General features: G+C 37.7%; 1 long non-coding RNA gene across 1 annotated transcript; it reads left to right on the forward strand.

Moving 5' to 3' along the window:
• The first annotated feature begins 1,207 nt into the window (after positions 1-1,207).
• Positions 1,208-22,941, forward strand: LOC120108185. The gene is made up of 2 exons (XR_005509664.1): positions 1,208-1,262; positions 22,743-22,941. It is a non-coding gene; the product is annotated as an uncharacterized LOC120108185 (long non-coding RNA).
• Positions 22,942-23,986: the final 1,045 nt, after the last annotated feature.

Raw genomic sequence — 23,986 nt, forward strand, 5'->3', positions numbered from 1 at the left:
TTTTTATGTTATAATAAGACAGGTTCATCTATGGGGAAATTTGTATGCCATTAAGCTGCATGCTGATGAGAGTACCTATTTTTTTTTTTTTTGTTAGCTTAAACATTGGTAACTTAACATATTCAATTTTATTTTTACCATCAATTTTATGTGTGGTTTCTTTTGATATTTATAGCTATTTGATAGTTTCCTTTGCTAGATTCTTTTTTCGCGCAGGTTGCTATTGTAAGTTTGTAACTTTGGGACAAAACAAGGAAATTCATCTGGAGATTGCCAAGCAAAAGAAAATTCATCATGATGTATGCAATGCTATTTTTATTTTTATTCAATAATAGTCTAACTCTTCTTGGTGTAAGTTTTCGTTTGTTGTAGACCCTTCATCATTGATACAATAAGTAACTGCTTTGGGATCCAAAATTTTCTGAATTATTAATTACTTGCTTCTCTACTTGCTGGGCCTTCCTATGCATTTGTTGCACCACCCCAAATTCCATTTTGATGAATGATGCATCACTTTTTGTCAGTGTTTGGTAATTCCTGTGAACCCATTTCTCTTTTTAGAAGCCACATTTATGTCAGTGTTTATATTCCTGCGATTGAAAACTGACTATCTGTTCTCTTCACCACTTCTTTAGTAAGTTACAGAATGATGTTTTGAGGGAAGCGAAATTTTATTGAAACTGTTGAGCTACAAATTGGTCTGAAAAACTATGACCTGCAAAAAGATAAGCATTTCAGTGGATCTTATGTTTACCTAATATGATTTTTAATGGCAAACATCAAACAAATTACTTGTCTAATGGATTTGAATTCGGGGCCTGGTTGTTCTTCTATTGGCTATGGAGAGGCAGAGGAACTTGGACCTTTCTTAATGCAAAAAGGTGGGCCAGAGCTCAAATTCAACAAGCATTCTTGGAACAAAGGCAAGATCATTCAGAAATACATATTATTGATTTAAATAACTAGGGGACAAGATCATTAAACTACATCTGCATTATATCTGTTGATCAACAATGTACGAAGAAAAATGAAAACATCTAGTAGCTCATGTTTTCATTAACTGCAATTTGCAGCAACAAAATATTATACTAATGCTTGATTATATCTTCTGTAGGCAAAGAAAATAGGGCTTGACTATATGGATGTTGAAGTACTAAAAAAATAAACAAAAACAAGAAGCTGGTCAACAAGCTTGCTAAGAAGTATCATGCCTTCCTAGCATCAGAGGCGATCATGTATATTGACATTTGTTCTATGTGAATGTTGCCCAAGGTGACAAGCCAAGAGGGGGGGGGGGGTGAATTGGTTTCTCTAAATTTTTACTATCTTAATTTAGACAATCAATGAATGAGTGAAATTTAAAACAATTCACAATGCAAACACACAAGAAGTATAGTAGTTCGGTGCTCTCCTAAGCACCTACGTCCACTCCCCAAGCGACCCCTTGGAAATTCACTATAATCCCGCGGATTACAGTTGGATTGTTTTTCGGGCTCACAATCCAAAAACCTTTACACTTTGGTTTTCCTGGATCACCAAGAACCTATGTTGGTTTTACGAGCTCACCAACGAACCTTTACAATTGGTTTTACGGGCTCACCAACAAACCTTTATAATATGATTAAAAGGAGAAGAAAGTTGAAACTCCTAGATGAGCAAATATAACAATTATAAGCTACAAAGAAGAGTTTAGAATATAGTTATCGTTTGATGAGACTTCTCTCTTTTTTGTCAAGAATGCTTTCCTCTTCAAGGGTGGATGGAGCTCTTAATGTCTCTTGAAATCTGCTCAACCACTTCCTTTTGACTCTTTGAATGAAGCACTTGGATGAAGAAGATTAGGACACTTGTCTTTCTTGTGTAAGCTTTGATATTTTGCTAAAAGATCTTTTCTCTGATAAATAGTATCCCTTTAAATAGTTTTCCTCATCCATTGGACACCTCCCATTGGTTAGATTTCAAAAACTAGCCGTTACTAGCTGTTGGAAGGACAAAAAGTACTTCTGCAGAACTAGCCATTATGCTTCTGCCTGTGCTTGGGTCGACCCAAACTTTCCAGGGGTCAACTCAAACCATTGTTTATCAGACTTGGGGTCGACTCAACTTTCACTAGGGTCGACCCAACTTTCACTGGGGTCGGCTCATGCTACATTGGGGTCGGCCCTCTCAGGAAACACAGAATCTTACATTTCAGCCGTTTTTCACTTGGGTCGACTTAACTCTTTTTGGGTCGACTCAAGGTTCAGTTGGGTCGACTCAAATTCCATTGGGGTCGACCCTCTCAGAGATTCCAGAGAACCAGTTTTTGAATGATACAGCCTTTGGGTCGACTTATGTTCAGTTTGGATCGACTCAAGATGGGGTCGACTCAAGTTCCATTGGGGTCGACCCTCTCAGAGATTCCAGAGACTTGTTTTCTTGAGGCTTGAAGATGGGGTCGACTCAACCTTTACTTGGGTCGACTCAAGTACTGTTCATCCGCGCCATTTTTGCAGAAGTGTGCCAGATGGTTCCTTGATGCGCCGAGGTCGACTCCACCAATCTTGGGGTCGACTCATCCCACACTTTGCTGCAACTTAGGGTTAGATTCATCCATATAATCAATAAAATATTCTTCAAGCAATTTTGAATATATATCATGGTGGTGCTACATACTCTTAACAATGAAAATTACTATCATCTCCTTGAGAGTACGTTTTACTTGAAACTTTTTCGATTAGAATTTAGAATTCACTATTCCTTTTCTATCGCAAATTTTATCTCATTGTTAATCATTGAAATACATCTTGATCTCATTCTACTAATGTACCGAGAGTGACAAACCTAGTAATGATGTATCATATTACCTTGTAATATTTAATTAGATATTCCTTCAATGGTTGTGTTAATCATCAAAATACCACTATCATCCTCAATCTCCCCCTTTTTGATGATTACAAAATATTGAGTATGAGCTGATTGTTACTTAAGTTAAAATCAGTTTTAGAAGAGCTCAAGTTGCTGAAATTCAGTTTTTCAAATTTGAGAGTGAAGTCTCCCCCTTTTTCATCCAAATATTGCCAATTTGAATTTTTGATTTACTCCCCCTTTCTTTTATATTTAAATAAAGATGAAACTTCAAAAATTTGAGATAAAGCAAGAGTTTCAGATTATGTATCGAGGTGTGAAAGGTATGTGCCAAATTCTGAAATTTGATTAAAAGTTTAGACTTTAACATTTTCATAGTCACATATCGCTCCCCCTTAAGTGTACATTATCACCTTTTATTAATTTTCAACCTTGTTTGATAACCTATTGCTATTTCTTTCTTTCCTTACTTCTTTCCCTTTTTGTCATCATCAAATAGGTGCATGGCAATTGATAAGTAGACATAGGAAATAATAAACAGTGAAATTTTACTGATCAAAATGAAATATTGTAGTACATTAACGCCAAAAATACAATATTTTTCAATCAACACAAAGTACATATGATCAACAAAGTACATGATCAACACAAAATACATATGAGAACTAGATAAATTCTAGGCACTAATCAAGGTGCTAACATCAGCCTAGGGGGTATCTAATGGCTGTGATCTAGTCCTCATCCTCCTAGCATAAGTGGCGAGGGGAGGTCGAGCCTGATGGGACTGAGTCTGGCGTGGACCTCGCTGAGCTGGATGACTCTGTGCCGATACCTCTGACTCAGCTGCTCGGGGCACAGATGGACCATGAGCCTCTCTCTCTCTCTCCATAAAGCTCCTACCTGCTCTCTGAGATCGCTAATCTCAGCAGTCATGCTATCCATCCTGCTCCACATCCCATCAGAGAGAGTCCTCACCTGAGCTGATACAAGCTCAGTCATCCTACTCGAAAACTCCTCTGTACATCCCGTAGGTGTGGATGACGAAGGTCCAGCTTCTGAAGGTGCTGTAGGATGATCCGCAGGCTCCTCATCCTCAGGGATGGGGTCTCCAATCTCTGGTACATCACCCTCTGGTGCATCACCCTCTGGTGCATGTATCCCAGCTCCTGCACGCACCCACTGCCCGTTCATCTTCTCATAACCCATGCGAATAAGGGATCTACAGTGTACGTGTCAGTAAATAGTAGATGCCTGAAGATCTCTCCCTCTACTGATATGTCATGCTGTCGGAAGACCAGGATGAGTATCATACCATAGGGCAAGGAGACTCTCGAATTGCATATTGCCTTTCTCATTTGTCTGATCATTATAGCTGGGAGGTTCAGGGGAATGCCCTGAATAACATGCTCCATAACAACCAGATCTCGCTCAGATATGAGATCAAATCTTCCACTCTTCGAAAACAGTATCCGACCTATGAAGTTATGCAATAACCTCATCTCAGCTGATAGATAGCTAGCTACTAGATTTTCTGAATAATCAAAATCCTCTCTCTCAAAAATCAGCTGTAGAGCTCTCAACTTACTCTCTGGTTTTTCCGGTGTAGCTCCTTCGCAGGGGAGATGAAGCAACTCACTCAAGCTTTCTTCTGAAACCCTAATCCTTACTTCTCGGACTTCAGATATAAGCCCTCCCATTCCAACTTTCAGGAAGGCATAGAACTCATGAACCAACCCAGGATAGATCACCACATCTAGGGAGCAAAGATACTCCCATCCTTCCCTTCGGATCCAATCACCCAACTGGAACCCTTCTTGATCCAAGAATTCGGAGTGGATCCTTCTCCCCGTGGTCACCGGTCTCCCCGCATATTTTGCAAGCTGTACGAAGGGGGAGGGAGGAGGAGGCTCTACACGTGTCTCACCTTGTGGAGGCACTGTAGAAGATTCTCCAGCATGTCTATCAACACGTGTTGTCTGTGAAACTCTCCCGGATCTCTTAGCAACGGCTCGCTTGGGTCCCATTTCTTCCAAGATCTTGATCTAATGGCTTAGGGAAGCTTCCTTCTACTGTTTGGAGATGATTGGAAGAGATTTGAGAGTTGGAAATAGAGTTTTAGGAAGAGGACAAGATGAAACAGTGCCCTAATGTCGCTCACGGGTCTCCCTTTTAACAGTGGGGTCCCGTCGTTGGGTCGATCCCAGATTTTTCTTGGGTCGACTCAACGTTGGGTCGACCCCATTCTGGTTTGGGTCGACCCTAGTTCAAAAAATTTTCTTTCTCTTCCTATTCCTTTTAAAAATTCTTCCTTTCCTCCAATCCTTACAAATTCTTACTAGGACACTAATACATGAGTAAGGAGTCTATAGATGACTAGTTTGACTAATGTTTCATGGGTTTTTTTGAAATAGGAGGAGAATATCATGAGACAACTCGTTTCTTCTTATATCTCCTCAGTCAAAGGGATCACATATACCTAATTCCCTCCTAATCATGCAAAATCTCTCTTCACTTAAAGATTTTGTGAATATGTCAGCCAATTGTTTCTCGGTACACACATGCTCAATACATATATTTCCATTTTGAACATGATCTCTAATAAAATGATACCTTATTTCAATATGTTTGGCTTTAGAGTGCTGAACTGGATTTTTGGTAAGGTTAATGGCACTAGTGTTATCATATTTTATAGGAATGTTATCTAGTTTAATTCCATAGTCCTCTAGTTGTTGCTTGAGCCAAAGTACTTGAGCACAGCAACTGCCGCCAGCTATATATTCGGCTTCAGCTGTTGACAATGCTACTGAATTCTGCTTTTTGCTAAACCAAGATACTAAGTTATTTTCTAAAAATTGACATGTTCCACTAGTGCTCTTCCTATCTAATTTGCAACCTGCAAAGTCTGCATCAGAGTATGCAAGCAAATCTAGACAGGAGTCTCTCGAGTACCATAATCCTATGTTTGTAGTTCCTCTCAAATATCTAAGGATTCTTTTAACAGCACTTAGATGTGACTCCTTAGTACCTGGTTGGTATCTGGCACATATTTCCATACTAAACACTATGTCTGGCCTACTAGCAGTAAGGTAAAGCAAAGATCCAATTAAGCCTCTATAAAGCTTCATATCTATACTTTTCCTTTTTCATCTTTGTCTAGTTTATTAGTGGGATTCATTGGGGTGCCTATTCCCTTGTGATTTTCATTCCCAAACTTCTTTAATATTTCCTTTGTGTATTTAGTTTGATGAATGAAGATACCTTCCTTAGTTTGCTTAATTTATAATCCGAGAAAGAAGTTTAGTTCTTCCATCATACTCATCTCGAATTCTCCTTGCATTAATTTAGCAAACTCTTTGCAAAGATCATCATTAGTGGCACCAAAAATTATGTCATCTACATATATTTGAACTATTAGCAGATTTTTGTCTTTTCTTTTGAGAAAAAGTATTTTATCTACATTTCCCCTACTGAATTCATTATTCAGTAGAAATTTGCTTAGTCGATCATACCAAGCCCTAGGTGCTTGTTTCAATCCATACAATGCCTTATGTAATCTAAACACATGATTTGGTAATTCATGATTCTCAAAACCAGGAGGTTGCTCTACATATACTTCTTCCTCTATAAAACCGTTTAAGAAGACACTTTTTACATCCATTTGATACAATTTGAAATCCATGAAACATGCAAAAGCTAGAAGTAATCTAATAGCTTCTAATCTAGCCACGGGAGCAAATGTTTCCTTAAAATCTATCCCTTCTTCTTGATTGTATCCCTTAGCTACAAGTCTAGCTTTATTTCTTATGACTACCCCATTTTCATCTAATTTATTTCTAAAGATCCATTTTGTTCCAATTACAGAGTTATGCTTTGGTCTCTTAGTTAATGTCCATACATTACTTCTTTTGAATTGATTTAATTCTTCTTGCATTGCATTTATCCAATTGGTGTCTTTTTCAGCTTCTTCATAAGTCTTAGGTTCTAATTGTGAAACAAAAGCAAGATAATCATTTAAATTTTTAAGAGAGGATCGAGTTCTTACCCCTTGAGTTGGATCACCAATGATTAAGTCTTTAGGTGAAAGTGAATCCTAGGTTCTTCGGTGTTTAGCATGCTGAATTTTTTTTTTTTTGAAAACCATGGCTGAACCTGATCGGGTTGCCTACATACCCCTTCATAAGGGGGATCAAGCCATACGTAGTTCTTTTTAAGTTTTAAAACGCAGCGGAAAAACCGAATCAAACAATTTAATTCATGCATGCTTACAAGATCAAATCTAGAAATCAGCACCTTAAGAACACATAGGATTATGCCGGAATCGTTTAAACAATTATGCTAAAAATTTTATGCATGATTAACTATCAGATCTGAAACTTAAGAACTCTACTCCAATTAATCTCCGAATATCCATCGAATGGATTCTGGAGATATCTCCGTGAGGAGCCCCAAAAGAGGGTAAAACCTCGGAGAATTGGACCTAGACCTTGACACCATAATAAATGATTAATGCTAGATTAATACCTTTTATGATGGATGAAAGTTGTGAATCTGATTCTTGACTTCGCAGCCACGCACACGAATGGCCTCTACGAGAAGTACACGCGAAGTCCTGAAGGATCTTCTTCCGCAACAGTGCTAGCAGCTGCAGAACACTTGAAAGCTGAAATCTGCCCGCCGGGATTCAATTAACTCTTGATCAATCGTATTGAAGCAGATAGAGATGAGGTTTGTAAGGGAAGTAGAGGACTCAGATCTGATCTTGAATCTTCTAGATATTCACCTTGAAAACCCTATCTAAAATGGAGAAGAAGAGGAGGAGGAGGCGGGTGAGGAAGAAGGCTGCAATTGATGTGTTTTTGGTGCCCATGTTTGACCCCTTTTAATGGCCTCCGAATTTTCATTCAAAATTCGAAATTTATTTTCAGAAAACCTCTTTTAGTTGGCACATACAAAGGAATAGGAACAACCCAAATCAGATCTCAACCAAATCTGATTTAAATTCAAATTTTAAACACATGTGCAAGAGGGAAGGAATTTGAAATCCATGCGGCAAGGTAAAACACTTCATAATTTCGAAATCACCTCTTGAAATTCGAATTTAATCCATTCAAAAACTCAGACGCCACCTTGGCTGATGGTTTGAGTGATTAAAAATCATTTAACACATTGCTTAATGTTTGAATTTAAATTCAAATAACAAACAATGTCGCCATGTGTCAAGCAATGGGTCCATGTGCCATGCAATAATTTTGGTTTATTTAAAATTCATGAAATCCAATTCCATGTCACCAATAATTGCCACATCATCTGAGCCTAATCCCCTTGGGTTGCACCTAATCAAATTTGGTCAAACCCGAATTAAAACAAAGCAATTTGGTTGAACCCAATCTAATCAGGTCAAACCCTGATTGAGCTCAAATTGAATCCAATTCAATTTTGGCTCATGCAAACTCAATCAAATTGAATTATTACTTTGTGTTGGACCTAATTCAATTAGGTCAATCCCTAATTAAGAACAAATTAATTTAAAATTAATTTGATCAGCTTAAGTCCTTTTTGGTTCTGACCTAATCCAATCAGGTCAAAACCCTAATTGAGCCCAAACTTGAATCCAATTCAATTTGGCTCATCCTTAGCACAATTACTCAATCAAATTGAGTTTATTAGTAATTTAATTACTAATTAATCCTTCAATAATTACTTTAATTATTTTATAAGATAATTTGCCAATCAAATTGACCAAATTACCCCTGAATGATTCTTAATCATTCATCAGCTTTCTTGATCAATCAGGAATCTTCTATGCGTGTGACCTCATAGGTTCGAACCTAAGCCGGTAGTATAGGAACAATTTTCTACACTAATCGATGTGACCATCTAGCAATGGTACCCGACGTCTGGATAGGTCGAATATATGCGAAGCAAATATTCTGGAACCCTGAACTATGGTTACTGTATAATTCAATCCCTTTGACTCCTAATGCCAGGATGACTTAGAGCTCACTGTCAACCCTATAATTAGTACATCCATTATGTGATTAACTTTAGATATCCCGTGACTCCTCACTGGGATTACCCTGGCCAAGGTTTTGCTAAATTAATCACAAGACATTATCTCCTGTTTTCAGGAGGGGTCAATTCCATCTTGACTCACAACTGACTACGCAAGTACTTGACTGCACCCAGTGACCTTCCGTCACTGAATTAGAAATTCAGGTAGTCCGATACCAAAGTACAGTGAGCTGCTTGCTAGTCACAGGTTGCGGTCTCAGGTCAGAGGGCCAAACTTATACCCATATCCACTCGGAACATCTCTCGATAGTAGAGCGTTCCGGAATTGGTCACGTTTAGTGAAATGTACTTCTACACTTCACTTGTGTGGCATACCAGTGTCTCCACACTCCTTGGTTAAGAGGACAACCAACATATATGTCACACAACGACCTAATCTCGAAAATGTTGTCGTCCTAGTAACAACATATCATTTCGTCGCAAACAAGTTTAAGAACTCAAAGATAAATCCTCCTTTATCATAACATAAGTCCTAAGGACTTCATCATATAAGAGTTCATTTGAAGATGAAATGATGAATAATGCCAAATAACACTTTATTAATTTGTCAATTCATTTACAAAATTCAATCATCAATATGCTGACGATTGACATTTAGGATACAAATTCCAACAACTCCCACTTAGCCTAATGCCAATCGGCACAGTATCTAATACCCATCTTCGACTTGTGTTCGTCGAACTCTTTGATGCCGAGGACTTTGGTAAATGGGTCTGCCAGATTTTCTTTTGTGTCAATCTTCTGAAGATCAATATCACCTCGATCGATGATCTCTCGAACCAGGTGGTAGCGACGTAGAATATGCTTGGTCCGCTGATGTGCTTTGGGTTCTCTTGCTTGAGCTATGGCCCCAGTATTGTCACAAAATATAGGCACTGGACCATCAATGGAGGGTGTCACTCCAAGCTCGGTGATGAACTTCCGCAACCATACAGCTTCCTTGGCGGCATCAGATGCTGCGATATATTCTGCTTCACATGTAGAATCTGCCACTGTATGCTGCTTGGAACTCTTCCAGCAGATGGCCCCACCCTTAAGAGTGAAGATATATCCTGACACGCTCTTGCTATCATCTTGATCTGACTGAAAACTTGAATTAGTATATCCCTCAAGTTTTAAGTCAGAATCACCATAGACAAGCCACTGATCTTTAGTATTTCTCAAATACTTAAGGATGGTTTTTACAACCTTCCAGTGGTTGCTACCTGGATCAGACTGGTATCTGCTCACTACTCCTAGTGAGTATGCCACGTCTGGTCTAGTACATGTCATGGCATACATTATAGATCCCACTGCCGAAGCATATGGAATTCTATCCATACTCTCTCTTTCTTGAGGGGTTGTCGGACAATCCCTTTTAGAGAGGTTAATTCCATGGCCCATCGGAAGATAGCCTTTCTTGGAATTAATCATACTGAACCTCTTCAGTATAGTATCAATGTATGTGGATTGGGATAATCCAAGCAATCTTCTAGATCTATCTCTATAGATCTTCATCCCTAGGATGTAAGATGCTTCTCCCAAATTCTTCATGGCAAATTGAGATGATAGCCAAACCTTTATTCCTTGTAATGCAGGAATGTCATTTCCGATTAAAAGAATGTCATCCACATACAAATAAGGAATATAATAACTGAACCATTTGCCCATTTATAAATGCAAGGTTCCTCTTCATTCTTAATGAAGCCATATGTTTTGATTACCTTATCAAAACGTATATTCCAACTCCGTGAAGCTTGCTTTAATCCATAAATGGATTTTTGAAGCTTGCACACTTTAGACTCATCTGCAGATGTAAAACCTTCAGGTTGTATCATATACACTTCCTCTTCTAAATCTTCATTTAGAAATGCGGTCTTTACATCCATTTGCCAGATTTCATAGTCTAAATGTGCTGCTATCGCAAGCACAATCCGAATGGACTTGAGCATTGCCACAGGAGAAAACGTCTCGTCATAGTCAATACCATAACGTTGACGATAACCCTTGGCAACCAAACGGGCTTTATAGGTCTCCACCTTTCCGTCTGCGCCCCGTTTCCTTTTGAATATCCACTTACACCCTATGGATTTAATTCCTTCGGGTGGGTCAACTAATGTCCAAACATCATTGACCTTCATGGATTTCATTTCGGATTACATGGCTCCAAGCCATTTATCAGAGTCATACCTCTGCATTGCATCCATATATGTGATCGGATCCTCATCGTTTTCATCAAGTTCGATAGGATCCCCATCCCGGACCAAGAAACCGTAGTATCTGTCCGGCTGACGTGGTACTCTACCCGATCGCCTTAATGGTGCATCTAATATGGGTTCTGGATCTGATCTAATCAAATCCGACTCAACTGGTTCAGTAGATGGTGTCGGATCTTCTACATGTTGAACTTCTCTAAGCTCAACATTAGAGCTATTTGTTCCTTCACCAAGGAATTCCTTTTCTAAGAAAATTGCTCTATTGCTTACGAACAACTTTTGTTCTTCAGCAAAGTAGAAGTAATATCCTTTAGTTTCTTTAGGATAACCAACAAAAAAACATTTGTCAGACTTGGGTTCAAGTTTGTCTGTCTTCAAACGTTTGACGTACGCCGGACACCCCCAAATCCTAAAGTGAGAGAGCATCGGCTTACGTCCAGTCCACATCTCATGTGGTGTTTTATTTACAGACTTATTTGGAACCTTATTTAGAATATAGCAGGCTGACTCAAGAGCATATCCCCAAAAGGATATGGGCAGATTAGCAAACCCCATCATGGATCGAACCATGTCTAACAGAGTTCGATTTCTCCTTTCTGACACACCATTATATTGTGGTGTACCAGGAGGAGTCCATTGGGAGAGAATCCCATTTTCTCCTAGATATGTCAAAAATTCACTGGAGAGGTATTCACCTCCTCGATCTGATCGAAGAGTTTTAATACTCTTTCCAGTTTGTTTTTCTACTTCATTACGATATAATTTGAACATTTCAAATGATTCAGATTTATGTCTCATTAAATAGACATAACCATACCTAGAAAGGTCGTCTGTAAACGTAATGAAATATGAATACCCACCTCTAGCATCTGTGCTCATTGGCCCACATACATCAGAATGTACAAGGGTCAATAAATCACTGGCTCGTTCACCTTTTTCGGTAAAAGGTGATTTGGTCATTTTACCAAGAAGACATGATTCACAGGTTGTCAATGATTCACAATTATTAACATCAAGAATTCCCACTTTACTTAACCTGTTCATCCTATTCTTGCTAATATGACCTAGCCTATGATGCCAAAGGTAGACATCCGTGACATTATCTATTCTAGGGCGCTTATTGGATTTATACATTACATGAACAGGCTGTGACAAAATGTAAATGCCATTACTCAGAATTCCATTCATTACAACAACACCATTCCAAATGACATTGCAATAATCCTTTTTTATTGATATTTCATAACCATTTTTGGCCAAAAGGCCTACAGAAATGATATTCAATAGAAAACTTGGACAATAGTGACAATCACTAAGGACATTTACATGAGAGCTGAATTCAAGTTTAAGAATTCCTAAAGCTAGAACTGGAACTGGTCTTCCATCTCCAACATTCAGGAACCTTTCTCCTTCTTCAAACCTCTTACTGACTTGTAGCCCCTGCAACGAATTGCAAATATTAAAAGGACTACCGTTATCCAATACCCAGGTCGAATTATCACAAATAGAAAAATTGCAAGGTGTTATCATATAAGTACCTTGATTGGCAACTGATTGCCCACTTTTCTTAGGCCGGTTCGGATCAAGGGATGCAATGTAAAGAGGACAATTCCTCTTCCAATGTCCTTGCTTCTTGCTTTGATCAGCCTTTTTATTCTTTTTCTGACTAGGCTGAGCATGGTGCACCTGTTTCTTTTGGATTTTATTTTTTCTTTTTTCTTTCTTAAAGGAGCGACCCTTGGATGAACCTCCCACTAAATTCACCGTCTTCTTAAGAAGTTGGTGATCATTCTCAAACGTCTGTAGTAACCCCAACAATTGGTGATAATTCACTACAGATTTCGTCATACGAAAATGAGTGAGAAAAGGACGGTATGATCCAGGCAATGAGTTTAGTATGGCATCCTTCCCCAATTGATCATGAAGGGAAAAGCCAAGAGAGCTTAGACGCTCGATCAACTCAATCATGTACAGTACATGATCAGTTACCGAGGTCCCATCTTTCATTCGGGCGCTGAAGATGGCACAACTAGTTTTGTGCCTCTCAACGTCGTCAGGAACGCCGAATGATTCATTCAACACTTGAATGATATCTTCCGGCTGCATATTCTCAAAACGCCTACTAAACTCATCACTCATTGCTGCCAACATGATACATCGAACAGTGATCCGGTCACTGAGCCACTTCTGATAAGTGTCTCTGGCCGATCTTGATGCATTAGCAGCGGGCTGCTCAGGTGCTTGATCCGTTATCACATAAAGGATCCTCTCATGCTCTAGCACTATTTTTAGTTTCCTATGCCAATTATTGAAATTTGGACCAGTCAACTTGTCATTGTCCAACCATGAGCGAAGTGATAAATTAGTGGCCATTTCTGCATAAAAAGAAAATTTGGCTATTAGTATATGAATTGACTAAACACAGTAGACTTGGACTTTAGTCTAAAGATATTCCCACTATTTTATACAAATTGGTAGCCTCTACCTCTAATTCGAAAAATTACTCCTAATTCTTTAGTGGGCACTAGAACCCAATAGATCCCATATAGGCCCGAGTGTGGCTCGGCCAACCCATATGCACCTATTGGTAGGTTCTTAACCAATTGCTTCACCAAGCAACTTCTAGTGATGATTTTGCCCTAGGTTTTCCGGCAGGCGTGTGGCGCCTCCACCGAATACCCTAGTCAGGTCCAACCATTAAATGATAGGGTTAAGTCTAATCAACTAATAGACGACCAAGCTCGAGTGTGGCTCGGCTCACCTGACCGCCTATTGAAGGTACACCTTAACTCATCATATATTGAATGACAATTCCAATGCTTGATAAGTACCAGGCGTGTGGCGCCTCCAATAATTATCAAAACATTGGACCCATTATCACCCAACTTAATGGGAGGCTATGACCTAGTTATCTCCATAACCATTTCATTTTAAGGACCTAATAATTTTAGAGGATTTCATAATTAGGATAGATGAGAAGATCCGGTTAGTCTAATTTCTCCCACTGACTTCACCAAATCAGATTAGACTCAAACCGGTTAAGGAGACACCTAAATCAGTCATACTGATTTTCCTTAAGGCATGGGCTAACTCGAATCATTAAGTGATCCAATCAAAATGTGATTGACCATGTCGGCCAGGTAAGTGAGATCGGTGGAAGGGATATGCCATTAACTCGACAAAGACGAATCAGTGCGAGTAGCTCCCAATTAAAAACCACCGGTCAAAACAGCCAAACTTACCTTAGACACCGACTGGTTAATCAATTTCGATTTGATTACTCAAATAACTCGGGCTACACCTCTGAGCCTAAATCAAGTTCCATCTTGGTCTAATCAAAGACATGGAATTGATCAATCTACAACTATTGTATTTAACCTAGAGTTTTCTTGACCTAATCTAGTTACTACTTAATTAGATTTGATCAATTAACTCTAATTAGACCATGTTTGATTCTAACCTTAGGTCTAACCCAATCCTAAGAACTTGATTCAAGCTAACCCATATGCCCAAAGAATTATGCAATGTCAATTAATTGAGTTACAATTCTATTTCATAACACTTAATTCTCAATTAAGTTTAGACTTATGAAAGTTTTGATCATTGCATATTTCTTTTTAATTACATATTAATTACAATCTTTCAGTTCTTAAAACACATTTTCAGATCTGAGTTTTTGTAATTAATCACATGTAATCAGATTTAATTCATGTTTAAGTCATTATGTTTTATGTTCATGCATCACATATACATAACAACATGAATTAATACAAACAACATACATCTTATGTATTTGTTTTTTCACTTTTATTTTCAGATTTGATTTGTTCATTAAAATCAGAGATCATATGAATCATAAACTTTATTTAGATCTAATCTAAACAATATTATGATTTCAGATTTATTCATGTTACTAATCCTAACACAAACATGCATCATATGCATCCAAAATTTCAGATCTACTTAATCATGCATAATCAGCAATTAAATCAATCATAAAAAGCACTTTAGATCTAATCTAAACATGTTAATGATTTCAGATTTAATTGCAAGAATTAAAACATAAAAGTTTAAACATAAACCTGGCTCTGATACCACTGAAAGTGAATCCTAGGTTCTTCGGTGTTTAGCATGCTGAATTTATTTTTTTTTTGAAAACCATGGCTGAACCTGATCGGGTTGCCTACGTACCCCTTCATAAGGGGGATCAAGCCATACATAGTTCTTTTTAAGTTTTAAAACGCAGCGGAAAAACCGAATCAAACAATTTAATTCATGCATGCTTACAAGATCAAATCTAGAAATCAGCACCTTAAGAACACATAGGATTATGCCGGAATCGTTTAAACAATTATGCTAAAACTTTTATGCATGATTAACTATCAGATCTGAAACTTAAGAACTCTACTCCAATTAATCTCCGAATATCCATCGAATGGATTCTGGAGATATCTCCGTGAGGAGCCCCAAAAGAGGGTAAAACCTCGGGAAATTGAACCTAGACCTTGACACCATAATAAATGATTAATGCTAGATTAATACCTTTTATGATGGATGAAAGTTGTGAATCTGATTCTTGACTTCGCAGCCACGCACACGAATGGCCTCTACGAGAAGTACACGCGAAGTCCTGAAGGATCTTCTTCCGCAACAGTGCTAGCAGCTGCAGAACACTTGAAAGCTGAAATCTGCCCGCCGGGATTCAATCAACTCTTGATCAATCGTCTTGAAGCAGATAGAGATGAGGTTTGTAAGGAAAGTAGAGGACTCAGATCTGATCTTGAATCTTCTAGATATTCACCTTGAAAACCCTATCTAAAATGGAGAAGAAGAGGAGGAGGAGGCGGGTGAGGAAGAAGGCTGCAATTGATGTGTTTTTGGTGCCCATGTTTGACCCCTTTTAATGGCCTCCGAATTTTCATTCAAAATTCGAAATTTATTTTTAGAAAACCTCTTTTAGTTGGCACATGCAAAGGAATAGGAACAACCCAAATCAGATCTCAACCAAATCTGATTTAAATTCAAATTTTAAACACATGTGCAAGAGGGAAGGAATTTGAAATCCATGCGGCAAGGTAAAACACTTCATAATTTCGAAATCACCTCTTGAAATTCGAATTTAATCCATTCAAAAACTCAGACGCCACCTTGGTGATGGTTTGAGTGATTAAAATCATTTAACACATTGCTTAATGTTTGAATTTAAATTCAAATAACAAACAATGTCGCCATGTGTCAAGCAATGGGTCCATGTTCCATGCAATAATTTTGGTTTATTTAAAATTCATGAAATCCAATTCCATGTCACCAATAATTGCCACATCATCTGAGCCTAATTCCCTTGGGTTGCACCTAATCAAATTTGGTCAAACCCGAATTAAAACAAAGCAATTTGGTTGAACCCAATCTAATCAGGTCAGACCCTGATTGAGCTCAAATTGAATCCAATTCAATTTTGGCTCATGCAAACTCAATCAAATTGAATATTACTTTGTGTTGGACCTAATTCAATTAGGTCAATCCCCAATTAAGAACAAATTAATTTAAAATTAATTTGATCAGCTTAAGTCCTTTTTGGTTCTGACCTAATCCAATCAGGTCAAAACCCTGATTGAGCCCAAACTTGAATCCAATTCAATTTGGCTCATCCTTAGCACAATTACTCAATCAAATTGAGTTTATTAGTAATTTAATTACTAATTAATCCTTCAATAATTACTTTAATTATTTTATAAGATAATTTGCCAATCAAATTGACCAAATTATCCCTGAATGATTCTTAATCATTCATCAGCTTTCTTGATCAATCAGGAATCTTCTATGCGTGTGACCTCATAGGTTCGAACCTAAGCCGGTAGTATAGGAACAATTTTCTACACTAATCGATGTGACCATCTAGCAATGGTACCCGGCGTCCGGATAGGTCGAATATATGCGAAGCAAATATTCTGGAACCCTGAACTATGGTTACTGTATAATTCAATCCCTTTGACTCCTAATGCCAGGATGACTTAGAGCTCACTGTCAACCCTATAATTAGTACATCCATTATGTGATTAACTTTAGATATCCCGTGACTCCTCACTGGGATTACCCTGGCCAAGGTTTTGCTAAATTAATCACAAGACATTATCTCCTATTTTCAGGAGGGGTCAATTCCATCTTGACTCACAACTGACTACGCAAGTACTTGACTGCACCCAGTGACCTTCCGTCACTGAATTAGAAATTCAGATAGTCCGGTACCAAAGTACAGTGAGTTGCTTGCTAGTCATAGGTTGCGGTCTCAGGTCAGAGGGCCAAACTTATACCCATATCCACTCGGAACATCTCTCGACAGTAGAGCGTTCCGGAATTGGTCACGTTTAGTGAAATGTACTTCTACACTTCACTTGTGTGGCATACCAGTATCTCCACACTCCTTGGTTAAGAGGACAACCAACATATATGTCACACAACGACCTAATCTCAATAATGTTGTCGTCCTAGTAACAACATATCATTTCGTCGCAAACAAGTTTAAGGACTCAAAGATAAATCCTCCTTTATCATAACATAAGTCCTAAGGACTTCATCATATAAGAGTTCATTTGAAGATGAAATGATGAATAATGCCAAATAACACTTTATTAATTTGTCAATTCATTTACAAAATTCAATCATCAATATGCTGACGATTGACATTTAGGATACAAATTCCAACATTAGGGTGTCCATGTGCATACCTCCATTCCTTTGGCAAGTCTTGAGATTGTGGTGGCACGAGATCATTTTTCATTTCTTGATTTGGCACGTCATCAAGATTCAATTTTTCAAAGTCAATAATTCCTGCATCATCATCAAGAATATTTTTTCTCCTAGGAGACTCACTATCAGACTCATCAAAAATGACATTAACTGACTCTTCAACTACAAGAGTTCTTTTGTTGAATACTCTGTATGCCCTGCTAGATGTAGAGTATCCTAAGAAGATACCTTCATCTGACTTGGCATCAAATTTACTTAGATCCTCCTTGCCATTGTTTAAAATGAAACATCTACATCCAAATACTTTAAGATATTTAGCAGTTGGTTTCTTATTCTTCCAAAGTTCATAAGGAGTTTTTTTGGTTATAGGTCGTATTAAAACCCGATTTAGAATATGGCAAGAAGTACTTATAGCTTCAGCTCAAAAGTACTTTGGAAGACTTGACTCGCACAACATTGTGCGTGCCATTTCTGCCAAGGTCCTATTTTTCCTTTCAACAACTCCATTTTGTTGAGGCGTTCTAGGTGCTGAAAATTGATGTGAGATACCATTTTCATTACAAAATTCTTCAAAGTGTTGATTTTCAAATTCAGTTCCATGATCACTTCGAATTGCTATTAAGGTGAGCTTCTTTTCAGTTATGATATTCTTATAATATTTCAAGAATGCTGAAAATGCTTCATTCTTATGTGCAAGAAATGAAACCTATGTATATCTTAAAAATCATCTACTATAACTAGTCCATACTTCTTTCCTCCTAGACTTGCGGTTCTAGTGGGTCCGAATAGATCCATGTGTATGAGTTCAAAAGGCCTAGTGGTTGATACTACATTCTTTGATTTGAAGGATGATTTTGTTTGATTTCCTAATGAGCATGGACCACAGATTTTGTCCTTTTCAAAGATCAATTTTGGCAAATCTTTTATTAAATCCTTCTTGACTAGTTTTGATATTAAGTCCAAACTAGCATGTCCTAGTCTATGATGCCAAAGCCAACTTGTTTCACTTTTCCTTTCTTCATTAGTGATTAAACATAATCCATTTTTCTTGCCTAATTCATGAAGATCTACCATGTAAATATTTCTTTGTCTTTGCCCTACAAGTACAATGCTGTTATTTTTAGGATTTGTGATTATGCATACTGAGGCTTCAAATATGACTTTAAAACCTTTATCACAAAATTGACTTATGCTAACTAAGTTATCTTTCAAACCATTAACTAATAAGATATTTTCTATAAAGGTACATAGAGTAATAAAAATTTTACCCTTTCCAATGATAAATTCTTTTCCATTGTCTCCATAGGTTACTACTCCACCCTTCTTAGATTCCAAGGTGACAAATTGTTCTACGTCACCTATCATGTGTCTTGAACAGCCGCTATCTAGATACCATCGTTTATCCACCTTATTAGCTGCAAGACACTTCTGCAATCAAGATCAAAAATAAGCTTTAGGCACCCAAACTATGTTGGGTCCTTTAGGGTTAGTACTTGATGTTCCTTTTGGAACCCAAACTTTCTTGGATTTTAGCTTATGATTATTACTCAATTTATTGTAGCTAGACTTTCTATAGTTACACTCATAAGCTTTATGTCCTAATTTATTGCAGCTATGACAAGTTATATTTTCATTTTTGGCTTTCACAAATATGTTCTTTAAGTATTTTTGTTTTCTATTTGTTTTATATCCTAATCCAGCTTTATCATATATAGCTTTTTGACTATCAAGAATCATATTTAATTTAGTTGAGCTAAGTGTAAACTTGTCTACTAAAGATTTGTATTTTTCAGCATCTTCCTTTAACTTGACATTTTTAGCAGTTTGAATTTTGGTTTCATTGATGAATCTCCTACTTAATGTTTCATAGTCATTAGATAGTTTTTGCTTTTCTTTGATAAGAGATTGATTTTCATCTTTTAGAACTTTATTTTTATTAATTAATTTCTTGTGTTCTTCCATGAGTTCTAAAAATGCATCATGTAACTCTTCTACTGTAAAATCACATTCAAGTTCAGAATCTACCTCATCGTCATTGGCCATATGACAGATTTGGGCCGTCTCTTGTTGATCTTCCTCTTCCGAGCTTGACTCTTCACTTTCACTCCATTCAGCCATGAAGTTCTTCTTCTTAAGTTTTCTTGCCATCCACTTTAATTCCGGACAATCTATCTTGAAATGCCCGGGCTTGTTACACTCATAGGAAATTGGCGTTTCCTTTTTCTTTTCTTTGTCCTTACCCTTTTCTTTGCTTGAGCTACCTTTGAAGAAGGGCTTCCTTTTATAAAATTTCTTCTTTCCTCTCATGAATTTTCTGAATTTTCTTCCAAGCATAGCCATTCCTTCTTCATCATATTCCTCCTCATCATCAGATTCTTCTGATTCAGTTTTCTGTTTTGGAGTAGTAGACTTCAAGGCAATGGTCTTTCTTTTCTTGACCTCATCTTCTGAATTTTGCCTCATGGTCAACTCATGGGTCATAAGTGATCCTAAAAGTTCTTCCAATTGCAATGTATTGAGGTCCTTTGCTTCTTGAATTGCTGTTACTTTGGCCTCCCAAACTCTTGGTAGAGACCTGAGAATTTTTCGTACTAAATCAGAGTTAGTATAAGACTTTCCTAAACTTTGTAGCCCATTTATGATTTCTGTGAATCGAGTAAACATTTCAGTTATGGACTCACTGGACTCCATTTTAAACAACTCATACTTATGAACTAATATGTTTATTTTTGACTCCTTGACTTGATTAGTTCCTTCATGTGTGACCTCTAGTTTATCCCAAATTTCTTTCGCGGAGATGCATGTAGATATTCTATTGAATTTACTTACATCTAGTGAACAGTAAAGTACATTTATTGCTTTTGCATTTAGTTGTGCTAGCCTTCTATCACCCTCATTCCAATCCATTTCTGGTTTGAGAATGAGTGTGCCCTCTATACTAATCGTGGGTGTGTGTGGTCCTCTAGTTATGATATTCCACAATTCCAGGTCTAGAGCTTGAATGAATATCCTCATCCTAGCTTTTCAGTATGTGTAATTTGAGCCATTTAACAGAGGAGGTCTATTTGTGGATTGCCCCTCACTCATAGAACATCCTACTTGGGTTGTCATGATCTTTGTCTCTTGACTGTGAGATCAACAAATACTATGTGAGCACCTTGCTCTGATACCACTTGTTGCCCAAGTGACAAGCCAAGAGGGGGGGTGAATTGGTTTCTCTAAATTTTTACTATCTTAATTTAGACAATCGATGAATGAGTGAAATTTAAAACAATTCACAATGCAAACACACAAGAAGTATAGTGGTTCAGTGCTCTCCTAAGCACCTACGTCCACTCCCCAAGCGACCCCTTGAGAATTCACTATAATCCCGCGGATTATAGTTGGATTGTTTTCCGGGCTCACAATCCAAAAATCTTTACACTTTGGTTTTTCGGGATCACCAAGAACCTATGTTGGTTTTATGGGCTCACCAACAAACCTTTACAATTGGATTTACGGGCTCACCAACAAATCTTTACAATTGGTTTTACGGGCTCACCAACAAACCTACACCATTGGTTTTACGGGCTCACCAACAAACCTTTATAATATGATTAAAAGGAGAAGAAAGTTGAAACTCCTAGATAAGCAAATATAACAATTATAAGCTACAAAGAAGAGTTTAGAATATAGTTATCGCTTGATGAGACTTCTCTCTTCTTTGTCAAGAATGCTTCACTCTTCAAGGGTGGATGGAGCTCTTAATGTCTCTTGAATCTGCTCAACCACTTTCTTTTAACTCTTTGAATGAAGCACTTGGATGAAGAAGATTAGGGCACTTGTCTTTCTTGTGTAAGCTTTGATATTTTGCTAAAAGATCTTTTCTCTGATGAATAGTGTCCCTTTAAATAGTTTTCTTCATCCATTGGACACCCCCCATTGGTTAGATTTTAAAAACTAGCCGTTACTAGCTATTGGGAGGACAAAAAGTACTTTTGCAGAACTAGCTGTTATGCTTCTGCCCGTGCTTGGGTCGACCCAAACTTTCCAGGGGTCGACTCAAATCATTGTTCATCAGACTTGGGGTCGACTCAACTTTCACTGGGGTCGATCCAACTTTCACTGGGGTCGACTCATGCTACATTGGGGTCGGCCCTCTCAGAAAACACAGAACCTTATATTTCAGCCATTTTTTACTTGGGTCGACTCAACTCTTTTTGGGTCGACTCAAGGTTCAGTTGGGTCGACTCAAATTCCATTGGGGTCGACCCTCTCAGAGATTTCAGAGAACCAGTTTTTGAATGATACAGCCTTTGGATCGACTCATGTTCAGTTTGGGTCGACTCAAGGTGGGGTCGACTCAAGTTCCTCTCAGAGATTCCAGAGACTTGTTTTCTTGAGGCTTGAAGATGGGATCGACTCAATCTTTACTTGGGTCGACTCAAGTACTGTTCATCCGTGCCATTTTTGCAGAAGTGTGCCAGATGGTTCCTTGATGCGCCGAGGTCGACTCCACCAATCTTGGGATCGACTCATTCCACACTTTGCTGCAACTTAGGGTTAGATTCATCCATATAATCAATGAAACATTCTTCAAGCAATTTTGAATATATGTCATGGTGGTGCTACATACTCTTAACAATGAAAATTACTATCATCTCCTTGAGAGTACGTTTTACTTGAAACTTTGCCAAATTAGAATTTAGAATTCACTATCCCTTTTCTATCGCAAATTTTATCTTATTATTAATCATTGAAATACATCTTGATCTCATTCTACTAATGTACCGAGAGTGACGAACTTAGTAATGATGTATCATATTACCTTGTAATATTTAATTAGATATTCCTTCAATGGTTGTGTTAATCATCAAAATACCACTATCATCCTCAGTCAAGCAGATAGTATTTTCGGGCTATTCCATATATAAATTTGGATGATTTGACTTGTATTCCTTGTCTTTGTAAAGATTAAATGCTTTTTGAATATTGATGGTATTAGATGAATGAACAAATAACTTGTATTCCTTATGTTCAGCTTTTTGTAAAGATTGAATGCTTTTTTAATGTCAATGACATTGGGACAAGATTTTTGTAATGTTTTCTACATTTACCTTCTTTTTTTTCTTGTGCAGCTTAATGTATAAAATAGGTTGGGTCGAGTTGGGTTGGGCTAAAGCCTAAGGCTAAGAGCCTAAGAGGTTACCTATTTATTAAACAGGTTAAACAGATTTGGTTGGGCAGGTTAAACAAGTCCAAACAGGTCAAACGGGTCAGGTTGGGCAGGTTAAATGGGTTGACTTGGGCAGGTTAAATAGGTTGGGTTGGGTAGGTTAAACAGGTCTAAACAGGTTAAATGGATTGAGTTGGGCAAACAGGTTAAACAGGTCGGGTCGGGTTGGGCAAACAGGTTACCTGTTTATTAAATAGGTTAAACGGATCGGGTCGGATTACCTGTTTATTAAACATGATAGGTTTAGGTTATAATTTTTGATCTATTTGGACCCGATTGCCACCTCTAATGATGAGCTTCACTGATTTATCCTTATTTTTTTGGAAAGATGCCTTACTTTCTGCGATTTACTTATTGAATAGAATTTCTTCTAAATCTGTTTCTACCATACCGTATGAGATATGGCATGGTAAGATTTGGGGATGTACGGTGAAAGTAATCCTTGCGGGCTGCATGCATTTATTTTCAAAAAAAATTACAGCAAAAGCATTTAAAAATTAAACTATTTAATTTTCATGCCTGCTAGAGATCAGATCTCTACAACAAAATTAAGAACCATGATTTAAATATTTATGTAAAACATGAAACAATGAATGTATGTCTAACATACAATTCTGAAATTTCAGCAACCCTGAAATTTCAGCAACCATGTTTAAGATCTAATCTTAACTTTAATGAGATCAAATCTCATACCTGATTCTTTAGAGGTCTTGGATGACTCCTTGATCATGCTTTGCAGCCGCACACGTGTCCGGCCTCTATAGATTGTCCACGCGAAGCCCTAGATAGATCATTTTCCGTGGGAGTGCTAGCTCACGCAGGAACGCTATAATGGCTGAAGCTTTCTCCTTCCAAACACTCATCCTTTGATTGTTCTTCAAGAAGATGGAGGATGGACGTGAGGAAGAAG

The sequence above is a fragment of the Phoenix dactylifera genome, unplaced genomic scaffold, assembly GCF_009389715.1.
Source record: "Phoenix dactylifera cultivar Barhee BC4 unplaced genomic scaffold, palm_55x_up_171113_PBpolish2nd_filt_p 001208F, whole genome shotgun sequence".
Taxonomy (NCBI): domain Eukaryota; kingdom Viridiplantae; phylum Streptophyta; class Magnoliopsida; order Arecales; family Arecaceae; genus Phoenix; species Phoenix dactylifera.